Below are 6,832 nucleotides of genomic sequence, written 5' to 3' on the forward strand. Positions count from 1 at the left end.
AACAGCCAGTATATATTGTGGCTTTAGAGGCTTGTGTGGCCTGTTTGGTAACTTCTCTATATATTTTATGTGAAATGTGTAAAAGGCTGTACTGCTCCAAGGCTAAGCTAACAGCAGTATTCTTTGGGACAGAGGTCTTCAACCTTGGCAACTTTAAGGCTTGTGGACTTCAACTCCCAGAGTTGAAGTCCACAAGCCTTAAAGTTGCCAAGGTTGGAGACCTCTGCTTTGGGAAATTCCTCTAACCAAAACGGCTCTAATTTTCCAAAATGGAGGCATTTTAAAGACACTGCCACTTGGGACATTCTCCTCTCCTTTTCTGATTTTCATGTCTATTCTTCTTTTCTTTCAGCTAGTTTCAATATCCTCATTTCAGTATTACTTTCAACACCATCATCATTCCTACAGTTTTGGTATTGTATCTCCAGGACTGGAGACAGGTGATGCCACTGCATTTCAGCAAAAGATATGGATGCATTTTTTAAAACTAAAAATGTGGATTATGGATTTACGTGTTATAGAGTTGCTGTTGTTAGCTGTCCAGTGTTACACTATATAAGAGGAGCAGCCATATTAATATTTAAAATAGATAAGTAAATAAATGGTACTATGAGCCATGGTATTATGAGCTGTGATGGCACAGTGGTTAGAATGCAGTACTGCAGGCTACTTCTATTGACAGCCGATTGCCTGCAGTTTGGCAGTTTGAATCTCACCAGGCTCAAGATTGACTCAGTCTTCCATCCTTCCGAGGTTGGTAAAATGAGGATTCAGATGGTTAGGGGCAATATTTTGACTCTGTAAACCGCTTAGAGAGGGCTATAAAGCACAGTGAAGCGGTATATAAACCTAAGTGCTATTCCTATTCTTATTATCCCAATAGCTTGATGATTTTGAAGAAATAAAGAAAATCGCCCGATAGCTTTTTGTAACAAATCCTACTGTTGGTTTCTTAGCCTTATTCATTAAACTTTAGATGGATGCAACATAAGCAATTGATTTAATGTTTGTTACTAGTTGGCAGGGTTTGTTATTGGAAGTCTAAAAATACATTTCTTTAGATCAGTGTTAATTTAAAGTTTGGGGAATTTTCCTGGCTGAAAAATTAATACAGTAACAAGGTTTGTAAACCCATGCAGTGGAGGTCTCATGTTATTGTTTTGTCCTTCCTGCTCAGAGAATGCAAATAAATCATTTTCCAGTCTATTTTTTTTTGTGTGTGTGTGTTCAATGGCAGGACTAAGAGGAGATGTAAGTGACCAAGACCCGTCCTCTACCCAGTTTCAAATTTTCCATGTTCAAGCAGGAAAAAACCTGTCCTATTGGCTGAGGGCAGAATGTCTTTCAGCAGCTGCTCATTAAGCAAGGCTGTTTGTAAAGGAATTGCAGCATTCAGGGTTCTAAATGATTGATATATCCCTTACTCACAACCTTTGCAAACAAACATCCTCAATTCCACAGATGACTTAAAAATACGCACTTTGAGGAGCAAGGCTGAAAGAAATATGCCTGAATATGATTAATGAATGACTGGAGATGGATTTTGATAGACCCGACAAAGCACTTATCCAGATTGTGTCCAGAGTTTCTGATTCCAAGAATCAGTCTTCTTTCTCTAAAGGAGGAGTATTAATTTTAGGATTATAACATGGGGAAACACATATGAAGAGAGGCAGGTATAAAATGTCAAAAATGGGGCATATGAAAATAATTATTCTCATGCAATCTTATTCTCCAAAGCACATGATCTACACCTGCTGCACGAAAACAAAAACACATAGATGGAAAATGCATCATTCTTGAAATGGAAATTTTTCCTTAAGGAAAAGTGATATTTACACGAAAATGAGTTCCTGAATATTTAATCCACTAAGGGCCAGCAGGAAAAAATTCTGACTTAACAAATTGCTACATAAGGTGATTTTATAGATGGAATAAAAAGAGAGTCTCTCTAAAATATTATTAATGAAAATATTATACTATATACTATATATTCTTACTATATATAAAATATACTATATATTCTTAAACCAGTCAGCACACAATATTTTGTCCAACAGGGATAGATTTGTCTTAGAAGAAAAAACTATTACAATAAAGACAAATTATAAATATATTACTTTGAGTTTCATTCATTTTTACTCTTGCAGTTTCAAATCATTGCAGTTTCGGTTGCTAAAAATAGCACTTAATTTCTTCACCCTGCAAAGAAGAGTGGTGAAAAAAAGAGGGACAATTCAGTTTATGTTTGTAATCAAGATTCTATTTCTTTACTCCTTTTCATCCTGTACTTTAAACAATTATTGTTTCCAAAAGTGGCTTATATATGAAGAAAGACATTAAGTTTATATTTTGATGTGACAAGCAGGACATGAGTGGTGGGAAAAGGGAAATTGCCATTTTATAGTTCCATAGTTTCACTTCACTTTTTTACCTATTAAAATGCAAAGAAGAAAAACCACATAGAACAGAGCAAAACCTATGCTTGGTATCAAGCGATTAGAGACCAGTTTTATCAGATCACCTTCATTGTTATAGAGAAGCATTTATTTACTCTACATTTATGTACCACACCAATCAATATACTGGATCTGATCAGTATACAAAAAGAAGACTCAACCTTCCAAGTAATCTATAAGGTTAGCATTAATAATAGCAACAATTGTCAGTGTCATCCATAGCTTTTTGTTATAGACCAAAGGTTCACGGAAACACAACGGTTGTCAGGTCTTCCATAAGTGTCCAGATAATACCTCTGGCCAGCATGTTCCAGAGAACTGAGGTTAATACAGAGGAGGCCCATTTTTGGCAGACACTTTATGTGGGAAAGTTAGACACTGGATGTGCATAATTGTACCCAGTATTGATGATACCCTGTATAGTCTGATGCAGTGCGGTCTTGGATGGGATGGCACTAACCTATTCAGGCCCAGTACATAATTTGGGTGTTCTCCTGGACTCACAACTCCTGCTTGAGGAGCAAGTGGCAGTTGTGTCCAAGAGGACTTCTGCACAATATGGATTGTGTATCAGTTGCGCCCTTTCTTGGACCAACAAGCTTTCTACATGGGGCTGCCCTTGAAAAGTATTTGGAAGCTTCAATTGGTTCAAAATGCAGCAGCTTGCATGGTTTTGTGCAAGTCTAGATTTGCACATGTGTCACCTCTCATGGGAGCTGCATTGGCTGCCAATTTGCTTCCAAGTCCAATTCAAGGTGCTGGCTCTCACCTTCAAAGCCCTAAATGGCTTGGGACCAGGTTATTTGAAGGACTGTCTTCTCCCAATTGTATTTACCTGATCCAGCAGAGCTGGGAAACAGGGGATGCTCCTAAGAAGATCCATCTGGAGAAGGGCCTTCTCCATGGTGGCTCCCTTCCTGTGTAACTTCATCCCTGCAGAGATAAGATTGCCTCTCATTTTGACACTCTTTTGCAAGGCCCTGAAAACATGCAATTAGCTTGGGGACCCAAGAATGATATGGAACCCATCAAGTAGCTTGTTTGATTGTTGTCACCAAGGGGCTGAGGGTGGGGTTATTGCTTTTTTAAATATTACTTTTGCATTGTATTGTATAGCTTTTTGTATTGTTTTTATATTGGGATTTTATTCTTGTAAGCCATCTGGAGTCACTGGAAGTGAGTTGGGGGATCATGTAAATTTTCCTATATAAAATACATACATACATACATACATACATACATACATACATAGCTTTAAAAGTTACAACCAGCACTTTGAATTGAATGGAGACGTCTACTGAAAGGCAATGCAGTAGCCTCAAGATAGCTGTATCTCTGCTGTAGATATTCTCAGCTAACTAGGCTGCCACCTTTTGCACCAGTTGCAGCTTTTAAATTTTCTTCTAACAAAGTCCCACATAGAGTGATTGCAGTAATCAGGGTGCAAACAACCCAGGGCTTGCAGGCACTGATAAGGCTAGAATTGGCATACCGGTCAAAGTTGTGGAAAGACTCCCTTGATATTAGCTTCCACCTGCTGCTCAAGTAGAAACTATGAGCAATGAGGATCACCAAGTCACAGGCCACCAAGAACCACATAGGGGACAAAGTTGTTGAAATCGTCTTTTCAGCCATTGAATCTCTCAAAAATCAACCAAGCACCAGGTGGCTTCTTAGGATCAGCAAATATGAAAAACCTTGCAGGAGCAATTTAATCCAATGTATTAGTCATCCTTGTATTCCAGATATCAACAAGGCACAGACCTGTCTGCCAAATTAGCAGGAGAATCCCAAGAACCCTGGGTGAACTGTCTAATGGATTGACTGCCTTTCAGTCTACAGTTTAATCAGAAAGCAACTTCATCACTTCTAACTTCTAGTTATCTGAAGAACTGTCTCACCCCAATGGGATTTGTTCACCTCTCCTGTGCTGGCAGAGATTTGCTTCCGGCCATGTCAGTCAGGGATTTTTCGGCTGAAAAGCATTTTATGGTATGGTTCATGCCCTTTGGATCATTGTGCAAACACCTCCCCCCCCCGCAAGGTTAGCTCTTGACCCACTCTTCTGACCTTTCACAAGGGCCTGAAGACCTCTGCTAATTGGCCTAAGACCCCAAAGGGGTGCACCATCTGGAGGTGGCTATTAGATTAGGAAAAACTTCACCTCCCTCTCTGTGCTTTGAGTGCCCCTACCTATTTTAATGATATTTATTGTTGTTGTTATTTATTGTTTTATTATTTTAATGTGTCCTAGTTTTAATGTTTGGAAGCCACCCAGAGTTGTAAATAAACATGGCAAGGAAGGCGTCAATGTCTTCCATATTCAAAGAACTTCTCATCCACTCTGAAATAAAAACAAGATCAGGTATCCTTCCATTGACATATGTATACATATGTTAATATGTAGTTGTTAATACTTGAAACACGACCATTGTGGAGGTCATAAATTTTTAAGCCAACAGACTATCTAGCCAGTGCATGAAGAATGAAGCCTCCCAAGACTTGGACTATAGGAATTCCAGTACCAATCCCGATAAATTTATTACACTACTAAATAAGAGGAATAAAATAATAGTTGTATTTTGTATATGTTGATTGCAATGAAATTAGATTGTATGCACAAAGAAGGAAAGATCCAGCACTACCCACAATGGAGGAATCATTGGTGAAAGTGATGGAACATGATGAAAAATTCACTTAGAAAGATCCTAAAATGAGGCCGATCTTGTTGCTAGCATTTCTCTTATTTTAATAAACATTTCAAGGGAAGATATTAAACTGAAACATGGATTAATGACTAAGTTGCATGTCACTTACTGGAGCATAGGCTGGAAAAATACTTTCCATTTTTAACATGGATAATCATCAGATTATGCAGGGATAATACAAAAATGTGGGTTATTTTAGCTATGTCAGCAACTAGAAATCTTCCTGATTTCCCTATCTGGCTTGCCAGTCTTATCCAGATATCACTCCCTATTCCATCACGGCCAGATGACTTTCTGTGCATACCATATCAAGGGGAGGCGTTCTGCAATGTTGCCTAAATGGTGTGTTTCTTACCTTCCTACATTTTATATATTACATCTAGTAATGTTTTAACTAAGCATCTTCCACAAGACTTCCCCACTTCTCATGGGGAAAGGACAAACACTAAATTGGCAGAACTGATGAAAAGGAAATATGTATTTCCAAGGTCTTTACTTTAGCGTGACATGAAAAAAAATATGACTCAACAAAAGCCATAAGTTCTAGAAAGATGAGTGCAAACATTGAAGCTGGAAACAATATCTCTTCAAACTAGCAAGACAAAAGTTTTACAGATGGTTACATTAGAAATAATATAGAAGAAGTATATTGTATAAATGTCCCTCAAATAGCGGCAACAATCCTTCCTACCATTAGAAGATCCTACCAAGAAAACATTCTTTTTCAAGTAAAAGTATCAAATGCAATTTAAAAATTAGTTGAACCAAACCAAACCAAACCAAACCCAAGCATGGAGTATTGTCTTATATTTTGTGCATCAGTGTTTTAACATTTTTCCGTCTGATGCAGTTTAGGGCTGATACAGCTGACAGCCAACAGGTCTCAAACTAATTGGAGTTTCTTTTAAAACTCAGTAGAAATCATGTAATACTTGTTGGATTGAAAATTGGGCAAGAAAGAGCTTCAGTACCCACCTGGGCCACTTTATTCTCTTCTGACAGCTTCTGCAGTCCTTTCCTTCTATTCTCTGTAACTGTTCTTGCTCTTTGTTATCTTTATTACTTAATCGTTCTTTATCATTCCCTAGAACAAAAAACTGTTTGTTTTTAAACCTGTGACTTTTGACTTTTGCTCAGATGATGTCTATTCCCCTTTCTCTTCTTTGTTTTCTTGTGCATCTGAATCTCTTACCAATTGCTGGAAGCAATTAAATTGTAAAAGGGAAACTTATTGCATTGCATGTTATTTTAATTTCCAAGGATAAATATTTGATGTACCCTTTGCCGTATTTTTGTTTGAAAATGAATATAGAGAGTATACCAGAAGGACCTAAACCATAAAGTCTTTATTTGTATTTTTTAATTTAAAAAGCTTCAGATGCTTTGGATTTGGGATGTCTTGAGGGGGTTTTTTTGGGGGGGGGAAACAGATAAAAGGTGGAATAAGTGCATCCAAAAAGGATATTATAAAAATATACTTCAGAATAAAAGCTACATGAAAAGTTAACTGCAACATGCAGATCAGTTCACATTTCTTCTGAGACAAAGTCTCCTTTTGATTCAGTGTTATTCTGGCCTTCTATTTTTAGTCAACTTCCAAAGAGTGGAGCAATGAAAACATCCTTTGAAAGGAGGTGACGAACAAAGGTGCTGGGATAAATTTAA

The 6,832-nt window shown here is 37.6% G+C and overlaps 1 long non-coding RNA gene across 1 annotated transcript; it reads right to left on the reverse strand.

Annotated features, from left to right (window-relative positions):
• Window positions 1-1,796: 1,796 nt before the first annotated feature.
• LOC131188985 (uncharacterized) lies at window positions 1,797-6,421 on the reverse strand. The gene is made up of 3 exons (XR_009152878.1): window positions 6,143-6,421; window positions 3,295-3,392; window positions 1,797-2,202 (listed from the first exon to the last, which is right to left on the reverse strand). It is a non-coding gene; the product is annotated as an uncharacterized LOC131188985 (long non-coding RNA).
• Between the last annotated feature and the right edge of the window lie 411 nt (window positions 6,422-6,832).

The sequence above is a fragment of the Ahaetulla prasina genome, chromosome 1 (genome assembly GCF_028640845.1).
Source record: "Ahaetulla prasina isolate Xishuangbanna chromosome 1, ASM2864084v1, whole genome shotgun sequence".
In the NCBI taxonomy this organism is placed as follows: domain Eukaryota; kingdom Metazoa; phylum Chordata; class Lepidosauria; order Squamata; family Colubridae; genus Ahaetulla; species Ahaetulla prasina.